The sequence below is a fragment of the Salmo salar genome, unplaced genomic scaffold (genome assembly GCF_965601325.2).
Source record: "Salmo salar unplaced genomic scaffold, fSalSal1 ptg000536l, whole genome shotgun sequence".
Taxonomy (NCBI): domain Eukaryota; kingdom Metazoa; phylum Chordata; class Actinopteri; order Salmoniformes; family Salmonidae; genus Salmo; species Salmo salar.
In genome coordinates this window covers 1,182,785-1,194,376 of record NW_027675413.1, presented here as the reverse complement: position 1 = coordinate 1,194,376, position 11,592 = coordinate 1,182,785, and the positions used below count along the sequence as shown (strand labels likewise).

The window sequence follows — 11,592 nt, the reverse complement described above, 5'->3', positions numbered from 1 at the left end:
ATTGGTCAGTCATTGGGTTCCTTTGTTTTGCAATATGCTCAAATCAAATCAAGCTTTATTTATACAGCACTTTTCAGACATGGATGCAACGCAATGGCTTCACAGGAAAAAACAATGAAAATAAACGGATATTTACTACACAACTGAAAGACTACGGAACATTCCAAGGAAAATCCATTGATTAAAATATTAACAATTGGATGCAATATTCAACAATAACGAGATGGACAAGCCAGCACAGGTGTAACACATTCTGACTAACGAGGTGACACCAATCAGTGCTAACGAGCTAAAGTCCAACCACAAAACATAAATGGAAAAACCAAAGCCTGTAACACCTTCCCCTTTAAGACAACAAATATATCCTATATTTTCGTTGGACAAGTTTGCTCACCACCAACAGAAAACAACTTCCATTTCACATTATAATCAACTACAATGCTTCACCTTCACCAATATAAACATGATGTCTACTGGCTGTCAACATTTAAAAACAAGAAAAAACACTTACTTTTAAATAATAATAATATACAATAGTATTTTTTCACCTTTTTCTTTCTATAGAATCCCCCACCTTGGTTCTCTATAGAATCCTAAAACTCACTAGCTTCTAGAACTCTCGTCTTCCTAAAACTCACTAGCTTCTAGAACTCTCATCTTCCTAAAACTCACTAGCTTCTAGAACTCTCGTCCCCTTGGAACGAGCCCAAACAAAACTCATCTCCAATACGGAAAAACGTGCAGTTATAATAAATTGTGATCCATGGCAACGCACTGGCTAAACGCAAAACACAAATCTTTTTGACTGCCCACCTTGAGACAATCAGCAACCAAGTTGTCCTCACCACAGACATGTCTGATTTCAAGAGGAAACTCCTGCAATATCCATAGTAACTTTCCACCTCACTGCAGAGCTTCTCTCTCTTCTCAGGGTTCACTAGATAGGCATGTTGTTGGATCGGGGCCCAGTCCCCAATGTCATGCTCTAGTACATTTGGGTTGGCACATCTGAGAATGAACCCTGATATTATAAAAGCAGGGCAACAATGTCAATATAATTGTACCAAAAATTGTCAGCTGGTTACATAAATAATTATGATTACTAAATGTCACATGAAATGTAAATATTAAATATTTGGTTGCATAGTCTTATTTTCAAAGTCTTTTCAATTACATTTTGCTGGGTGGGATATCCCCGATGTCAAAACACAGTTTTAACGTGTCCAAATCAATAACCAATATGCAAAAACTGTTTGTGATAAATTGAAAACCTAAACATAACATGTGCCTATTTACACAAACATCTGCCACAATAATCATATTACTTGTATTTTTTTTTAAACAAGCACCTTTATAAAACTGCGCAAGCAGCAATAAATCACTGATATCGATTAGGGGGGAAATCAGGTTGTTCGTGCTGTTGAAACTAACACAACTAAAAAAACACATGGAAATGGGAGATATATTTTACCTCACTGACTAGAGGACAACCAGCAGAAGACAGTCAACTACATTTTGGAGTGATGCATTTCAATTTAGGGGTCGCTGAACAAAGGAACACAACACTTATTTGTCATCACTCATCGATATCATGTTGAAATCAATTGTGCGAGAGGAGGGAGATGAGGTTGCACGTCCTGTTAAAACTAACAGCTCAAAAACCACGCGGAATCTGGGAATAATGTGTACATCACTTGTTAGTGGACAACATGTAGAAAACAGCCAGATACATTTTGAAGTGTTGCATTTTGATTCCAGTGGGTCACCAACATGGTAAGTGTAACACAACTCTTTTTTTGTTAGTCACTTTTTGTTAAATCACATAAATAGTACTCTTCCATTTCAGAGCCTGGATTTTCCCCCTGAGGCTAATATCCATATCATGCTGAAATCAATAGAACAGGGGACAAACGTTTAGGTTCTACATTGTGACATCATTAAAATACTCCTACTACAATGTTTAAACATTCTACATTGTGACATTAATTCATTGATATCATGAAACAACTCCTTCATGTATGTATTTTCTGATATTTGATCAGAAGTCTTTTATCAGATTATCTCTGGTCACAGCTATAAGATTTCTCTCCTGTGTGTGTTCTCTTGTGTACTGTCAGACCGCTAGATGAAACAAAACTCTTCCCACATTGATTACAGCTATAAGGTTTCTCTCCTGTGTGTGTTCGTTGGTGTATAGTCAGATAGCCAGATTGACTAAAACTCTTCCCACATTGATCACAGCTATAAGATTTCTCTCCTGTGTGCGTTCTCTGGTGCATTGTCAGATAGCTAGATTGACTAAAACTCTTCCCACATTGACCACAGATAAAAGGTTTCTCTCCTGTGTGCGTTCTCTGGTGCTTTGTCAGATAGCTAGATTGACTAAAACTCTTCCCACATTGATCACAGATATAAGATTTCTCTCCTGTGTGTATTCTCTGGTGTGAAGTCATAGAGCCAGATGTAGTAACTCTTCCCACATTGATTACAGCTATATGATTTCTCTCCTGTGTGTGTTCGTTGGTGTATAGTCAGATAGCAAGATGTAGTAAAACTCTTCCCACATTGATCACAGCTATAAGGTATCTCTCCTGTGTGTGTTCTCTGGTGTAGTGTCAGAGTTCTAGATGCAGCAAAATTCTTCCCACATTGACCACAGCTATAAAGTTTCTCTCCTGTGTGTGTTCTCTGGTGCACTGTCAGCACTCCAGATCCACCAAAACTCTTCCCACATTGGTCACAGCTATAAGGTTTCTCTCCTGTGTGTATTCTCTGGTGTGATACCAGATGGCCAAATGTAGTAAAACTCTTCCCACATTGATCACAGCTATAAGGTTTCTCTCCTGTGTGGATTCTCTGATGAATTTTAATGCCTGATGGGGAGGTGAATCTCTTCCCACAGTCAGAGCAGCAGTGAGTTCTCTTCCCTGTGGATGTCTGCAGGTGTTTATTGAGGTGTCCTAATGTGGAGAGACTCTTCTCTGCCTCTTCAGCATCATGAGGTTGTTGAGGCTCCCCAGAGGATCCACGATAGTGAAGTATCTCTCCTGTGTGAACAACAAAGTCAGACAGATGATTAAAGGCCCACAACAGCGGTAACCCACTGTAAAAGGTGATGCCAACAGCGGAGCCATTATGTTGGACAACAATTGACGTCTGTAATGAATGTTAAAATAATTTGACAATTGTCTTAAAATGAGCAAGAAAACTCATATTTTGTCTTGTTTTCACATTAGTAGTAACATCGATGATTGTAGGCTAGAAATAAGTTATTCATGTTGTTGAAACTCTAAGCAGTGTGCCAGACGAATATTGGTCTCCAATATAGGCCCCTTTCTGTGTTTGCTAAAATTGCGGCACGAGGGCAATTTGATTGTAGAAACTCCTCCCTGCTAATGAGGAAAGCGATAGTTACGGATGTACTATATCTGCCTGGAACAAAAATGGTGAGCAAAGATTTTAGTTTTTCACAATGTATTCTGAATGTGAATAGGGGAAAACTCAGGGGAGTAACCTCCATTTCCAGGTTGCTTAGGAGTTCATTTCACACTACTTTGGATTATAATTGTAAGGATATTTTTGAATGTCCTGTTTAATAAAATGTTTGCTAAAGCATTAAGAATTATGTGTAATTATTGAAGAACTGCGTTAATGACAGTATCCATTTGGGTGTTGTCAATAAAGTTAAGATTCTATTTTTTTATTTCACCTTTATTTACCCAGGTAGGCCAGTTGAGAACAAGTTCTCATTTACAACTGCGACCTGGCCAAGATAAAGCAAAGCAGTGCGACACAAACAACACAGAGTTACAAGTGGGATAAACAAACGTACAGTCAATAACACGACAGAAAAATCTATATACAGTGTGTGCAAATGGAGTACGGAGGAAAGGCAATAAATAGGCCATAGAAGCAGAGTAATTACAATTTAACAAATGAACACTGGAGTGATAGATGTGCAGATGATGTGCAAGTAGAAATACTGGGGTGAAAAAGAGCAGAGAAAGTAAATAAAAACATGGGGATGAGGTAGGCAGTTGGATGGGCTATTTACAGATGGGCTGTGTACAGCTGCAGCGATCGGTAAGCTGATCAGATAGCTGATGCTTAAAGTTAGTGAGGGAGATATATGTCTCCAACTTCAGCGATTTTTGCAATTCGTTCCAGTCATTGGCAGCAGAGAACTGGAAGGAAATGCGGCCAAAGTAGGTGTTGGCTTTGGGGATGACCAGTGAGATATACCTCCTGGAGCGCGTGCTATGGGTGGGTGTTGCTATGGTGACCAGTGAGCTGAGTTAAGGCGGAGCTTTACATAGCAAAGACTTATAGATGACCTGGAGCCAGTGGGTTTGGCGACGAATATGTAGCGAGGGCCAGCCGACGAGAGCGTACAGGTCGCAGTGGTGGGTGGTATATGGGGCATTGGTGACAAAACGGATGGCACTGTGATAGACTGCATCCAGTTTGCTGAGTAGAGTGTTGGAGGCTATTTTGAAAATGACATCGCCGAAGTTAACCTGTTAGGGCTAGGGGGCAGTATTGACACGGCTGGATAAAAAACATACCCGATTTAATCTGGTTACCACTCCTACCCAGTAACTAGAATATGCATATACTTATTACATATGGATAGAAAACACCCTACATTTTCTAAAACTGTTTGAATGGTGTCTGTGAGTATAACAGAACTCAAATGGCAGGTCAAAACCTGAGAGATTCCTTTACAGGAAGTGGCCTGTCTGACCATTTCTTGAACTTCTTTTCCATCTCTATCATTTACTAAGGATCTCTGCTCTAACGTGACACTTCCCACGTCGTCCATAGGCGCTCAGAGCCCGGGAAAAAACAGAATGTCGTCATTCCAGCCCCAGGCTGAAACACATTATCGCCTTTCTCAAGTGGCCGATCAAGGGACACTCGGCTTAGGCGCGTGACCCGACCGCCCCCGCCTTTGGGATTTTTTCCTCTGTTTGCCGAAAAGGAGATTCCCTGTCGGAATATTATCGCTTTTCTACGAGAAAAATGTCGTAAAAATTGATTTTAAACAGCGGTTGACATGCTTCGAAGTACGGTAATGGAATATTTAGAATTTTATTGTCACGAATTGCGCCATGCGCGCGACACTTCTTTACTATTTCGCATAGTGTCTGGAACGCACGAACAAAACGGCGCTATTCGGATATAACGATGGATTATTTTGGACCAAACCAACATTTGTTATTGAAGTAGCAGTCCTGGGTGTGCATTCTGACGAAGACAACAAAAGGTAATCAAACTTTTATAATAGTAAATATGATTATGGTGAGTGCTAAACTTGCCGGGTGTCTAAATAGCGAGCCCGTGATGCCTGGGCTATGTACTTAGAATATTGCAAAATGTGCTTTCACCAAAAAGCTATTTTAAAATCGGACATATCGAGTGCATAGAGGAGGTCTGTATCTATAATTCTTAAAATAATTGTTATGCTTTTTGTGAACGTTTATCGTGAGTAATTTAGTAAAATGTTAGCGAATTCCCCGGAAGTTTGCGGGGGGTATGCTAGTTCTGAACGTCACATGCTAATGTAAAAAGCTGGTTTTTGATATAAATATGAACTTGATTGAACAAAACAGGCATGTATTGTATAACATATTGTCCTAGGGTTGTCATCTGATGAAGATCATCAAAGGTGAGTGCTGCATTTAGCTGTCTTCTGGGTTTTGGTGACATTATATGCTGGCTTGAAAAATGGGTGTCTGATTATTTCTGGCTTGGTACTCTGCTGACAATCTAATGTTTTGCTTTCGTTGTAAAGCCTTTTTGAAATCGGACAGTGTGGTTAGATTAACGAGAGTCTTGTCTTTAAATAGCTGTAAAATAGTCATATGTTTGAGAAATTGAAGTAATAGGATTTTTTACGTTTTGAAAATCGCGCCACAGGCTGCCAGTGGCTGTTACGTAGGTGGGACGCAAGCGTCCCACCTAGCCCATAGAGGTTAACCTCTATGGGCTTTTTACATGCTAATGTAAAAAGCTGGTTTTTGATATAACTATGAACTTGATTGAACAAAACATGCATGTATTGTATAACATAATGTCCTAGGAGTGTCATCTGATGAAGATTATCAAAGGTTAGTGCTGCATTTAGCTGTGGTTTTGGTTTTTGTGACATATCAAACGCTGTTTAAAATCAATTTTTATGCTACTTTTCTCGTAAAATAGCGATAATATTACAACCGGGCAACGTTGTATTCATTCAAAGGCTGAAAGAAAAAAAAATTGAATTCTCGTGAACGCGCATCTCAGTCTCACTGTCCCCAGGCTGACTGATCACAAACAGAGCTGCTGTACTTTGCCCAGAGACAGCAGACACCCCATTCCACTTTCTGGTGGCTTTAGAGAGCAAATGGAAGCCTTAGAAAGTGTCACGTTACAGCACAGATGCTGTAATGTCGATAGAGATGCAGAAGGACAACAAATTATCAGACAGGGCCTTCCTGTATGGAATCTTCTCAGGTTTTTGCCTGCCATATGAGTTATGTTATACTCACAGACACCATTCAAACAGTTTTAGAAACTTTAGAGTGTTTTCTATCCAAATCTACCAATTATATGCATATTCTAGTTTCTGGGCAGGAGTAGTAACCAGATTAAATCGGGTACGTTTTTTATCCGGACGTGAAAATACTGCCCCCTATCCCAAACAGGGTAAACTATCATTTTGACATCATGGATGAATTCTAGAATATAGTATATAGCCTAGAAACCTGGTTAAACTATCATTATGACATCATGGATGAATTCTAGAATATACTATATATCCTAGAAACCTGGTTAAACTATCATTATGACATCATGGATGAATTCTAGAATATACTATATAGCCTAGAAACCTGGTTAAACTATTATTATGACATCATGGATGAATTCTAGAATATACTATATATCCTAGAAACCTGGTTAAACTATCATTATGACATCATGGATGAATTCTAGAATATACTATATAGCCTAGAAACCTGGTTAAACTATCATTATGACATCATGGATGGCCAGTCCTTGTATTCATAGTGTAGTGAATTCAGGGGGAGGCCCTGAGCTGAACTCAAACCTGGGTCCAGTGACTGTCAAGCCAACACCTTATAACTGTTACGCCATGATTATCTGAACTTCTTGACGAGGTCCCTATGAATTTGAGAGTGGTTACACTTCTCCTTCCCCCATCCCTCAGCTGTTCACCAAACCAAGCCTCTGGGCAGCCATTTAGTTGATGTTTAAAACTAGGTCCCCCTTTAAAAAAGCCACACAATCAATCAACCAATCTGCAGTCCAAACAACAACAAAGCTGTAATTCCACCACTGTTTTGGTAATAAGATGATGGGGCTGGAGAAATGTAACTACTCTCAAATTCATAGATAGACCTATGGATGCAAGGACTGACCATCCATGATATCAACATTATAGTTTTAACCATGTTGAGGCTATACAGTGTTGATTTACATTGTTTCTAAACATTGGAGTAAAAAAAGCTTATTTGGGGTTCTGATGGGGTACAACAGTTGAACTAAGCTCATGAGGCATGTGTTATATTCTTCAAGAATCAATGGCTATAAATTAATAATTATAAAGTCACAATATGGATGTAGCTATTGCAGATTTCCCCTTTAACACCACACATCAGTTCAACAACTGCAGAGTTTGTGCCTCTGTATTTAAGACAGTACTTACTAGTGTTTATCAGGGCCCGTTCATCGTTAAAACCATTGGATGCCTTAACATGCCTTTGGGAAACCGGGCCCAGATATCCAGTTTCCTCCTCTTCTTCCTTTTTCGATGTGATAGTCATCTCCCCCTCCTCTTCCACTCCATAAACTGCATCTTCCTCCTCTTCTTTTACTGTAACATCCTCCTCCTCTTTCACTCTGAACGCATCTTCCTCTTCTTTTACTGAAACGTCTTTCTCTTCTTCTTTCACTGTAACAGCCTCACCCTCCACTTGTTTTTGTATTGTAACATCTTTCTCTTCCTCCTCCTCTTTCACAAGAGCTTCTTTCTCCGTCCAGCAGGCCTCTTCTTTAACAGGAGAGTAGCTCAGTGAACTCATGGTCGGAGATGTTAGCTAGCTAAGCTAATGCTAACTTAACCAGCCCGCTAGCTGAATAATAACAACAACACCGTAAATTTGAAATTAAATCGGATAACTAACTAGACGACAGAAGTGGGTTTAAAACACAGTGGCTAATATACACGAAAGCATCTAAAGAGCTTTATTGGTTTGGCTATTTTGTCTAGCAAGCTACCGAGGAGGCTTAATAACTGTTGCTGCTGTTGAAAGAAGCGTTCCGTCCACTACATTATACGTCACACCAACAGCATTACCTTAAATTCCCACACCGCCATCTGCTGACTGGAGTGGGTAACGCAGTTGAGTAAAATGTATATTATAATGTTCAGACAAAAAGTTAAACGGTAGGAACTTCCTGAATTGGAATTACCCCTCTACACATGTACTGCACTGGAATTATCCCATTGGCTGGCAGAAACGTGCAGTTTCGTTTTTATTGGGCCATCAAAGCTGTGTCAGGGATTTTTGTGATTGGTTCCATTTCAGTCACATGTGCATAAGGGAGAGGTGGTGTCTGATGTCTGCAGGTCAATGCAGCTGAGAAATATGATCCTTGTAACTATTCTCTGTGAATATCAGCAGTGGGAATGATTGTGAAATATGATCCTTGTAATTATTCTCTGTGAATATCAGCAGTGGGAATGATTGTGAAATATGATCCTTGTAATTATTCTCTGTGAATATCAGCAGTGGGAATGATTGTGAAATATGATCCTTGTAATTATTCTCTGTGAATATCAGCAGTGGGAATGATTGTGAAATATTTAGTTCATTTCATCAGAGCAACATGATAATTAATGATTTCTGAACAACCATTTTTTATTTAATGTCTATTAAGAATATCTGATCAACTTTATTTCACTTGGTGATGTTTCATTATAGAGAACATAACATGACAATACATGACATCTACAGTGGTGATGTTTCATTATAGAGAACATGACAATACATGACATCTACAGTGGTGATGTTTCATTATAGAGAACATAACATGACAATACATGACATCTACAGTGGTGATGTTTCATTATAGAGAACATGACATAACAATACATGACATCTACAGTGGTGATGTTTCATTATAGAGAACATGACAATACATGACATCTACAGTGGTGATGTTTCATTATAGAGAACATAACATGACAATACATGACATCTACAGTGGTGATGTTTCATTATAGAGAACATGACATAACAATACATGACATCTACAGTGGTGATGTTTCATTATAGAGAACATAACAATACATGACATCTACAGTGGTGATGTGTCATTATAGAGAACATGACAATACATGACATCTACAGTGGTGATGTTTCATTATAGAGAACATAACATAACAATACATGACATCTACAGTGGTGATGTTTCATTATAGAGAACATAACATGACAATACATGACATCTACAGTGGTGATGTTTCATTATAGAGAACATGACATGACAATACATGACATCTACAGTGGTGATGTTTCATTATAGAGAACATAACAATACATGACATCTACAGTGGTGATGTTTCATTATAGAGAACATGACATAACAATACATGACATCTACAGTGGTGATGTTTCATTATAGAGAACATAACAATACATGACATCTACAGTGGTGATGTTTCATTATAGAGAACATGACATAACAATACATGACATCTACAGTGGTGATGTTTCATTATAGAGAACATAACAATACATGACATCTACAGTGGTGATGTGTCATTATAGAGAACATGACATAACAATACATGACATCTACAGTGGTGATGTTTCATTATAGAGAACATGACAATACATGACATCTACAGTGGTGATGTTTCATTATAGAGAACATGACAATACATGACATCTACAGTGGTGATGTTTCATTATAGAGAACATGACATAACAATACATGACATCTACAGTGGTGATGTTTCATTATAGAGAACATGACAATACATGACATCTACAGTGGTGATGTTTCATTATAGAGAACATGACAATACATGACATCTACAGTGGTGATGTTTCATTATAGAGAACATGACAATACATGACATCTACAGTGGTGATGTTTCATTATAGAGAACATAACATGACAATACATGACATCTACAGTGGTGATGTGTCATTATAGAGAACATAACATGACAATACATGACATCTACAGTGGTGATGTTTCATTATAGAGAACATGACAATACATGACATCTACAGTGGTGATGTTTCATTATAGAGAACATGACATGACAATACATGACATCTACAGTGGTGATGTTTCATTATAGAGAACATGACAATACATGACATCTACAGTGGTGATGTTTCATTATAGAGAACATGACAATACATGACATCTACAGTGGTGATGTTTCATTATAGAGAACATAACAATACATGACATCTACAGTGGTGATGTTTCATTATAGAGAACATGACAATACATGACATCTACAGTGGTGATGTTTCATTATAGAGAACATGACATAACAATACATGACATCTACAGTGGTGATGTTTCATTATAGAGAACATAACATGACAATACATGACATCTAAGTAGCTGAATATGATTATAGACTAACAGTCTGAAGGACACAACTCATGTTATTCTGGTTAAACAGTGGGAGACTAGTTGGACTAACATTTTGGACACACTTATTCAATTTTTTACATATTTTTTTTTTACTATTTTCTACATTGTACAATAATAGTGACAACAATTACACTATTGGCATTCTCTCAACCTGCTTCATGAGGAATTCATCAGGAATGCTTTTCCAACAGTCTTGAAGGAGTTCCCACATATGCTGAGCACTTGTTGGCTGCTTTTCCTTCTTTTCCTTCTCTGCGGTCCAACTCATCCCAAACCATCTCAATTGGGTTGAGGTCGGGTGATTGTGGAGGCCAGGTCATCTGATGCTACATATCGCTGTCCTTCTTGGTCAAATAGCCCTTACACAGCCTGGAGGTGTGTTGGGTCATTGTCCTGTTGAAAAACAAATGATAGTCACACTAAGTGCAAACCAGATGTGATGGAGTATCACTGCAGAAAGATTACAGGTAACTTATTAGATATTTTGTAGTCATGTTGGGCGAGTTGGAACCGGTGTTTTTCTGGATCAAACACGCCAAATAAATGGACATTTTGGAGATATAACGACGGAATTAGTCGAACAAAAGGACCATTTGTGATGTTTATGGGACATATTGGAGTGCAAACAAAAGAAGATCTTCAAAGGTAAGGCATGAATTATATCGTTGTTTCTGAGTTTTGTGTCGCGCCGGGCGGTCTGAAATATGATTGTCTGTGTTTGTTTGATGGGGTGCTGTCCTCAGATAATCGCATGGTTTGCTTTCACCGTAAAGCCTTTTTTGAAATATGACACCGTGGCTGGATTAACAAGAAGTCAAGCTTAAATTTGACATATTGCATGTGTATTTTCAAGAATGTTAAATATTTACAATTCTGTAGTTTGAATTTGGTGCCCTGCACTTCACT

At 38.5% G+C, this 11,592-nt stretch overlaps 1 pseudogene; it reads right to left on the bottom strand.

Moving 5' to 3' along the window:
- Positions 1–1,929: 1,929 nt before the first annotated feature.
- On the bottom strand, positions 1,930–7,242 carry LOC145876268 (uncharacterized; annotated as a pseudogene).
- Positions 7,243–11,592: the final 4,350 nt, after the last annotated feature.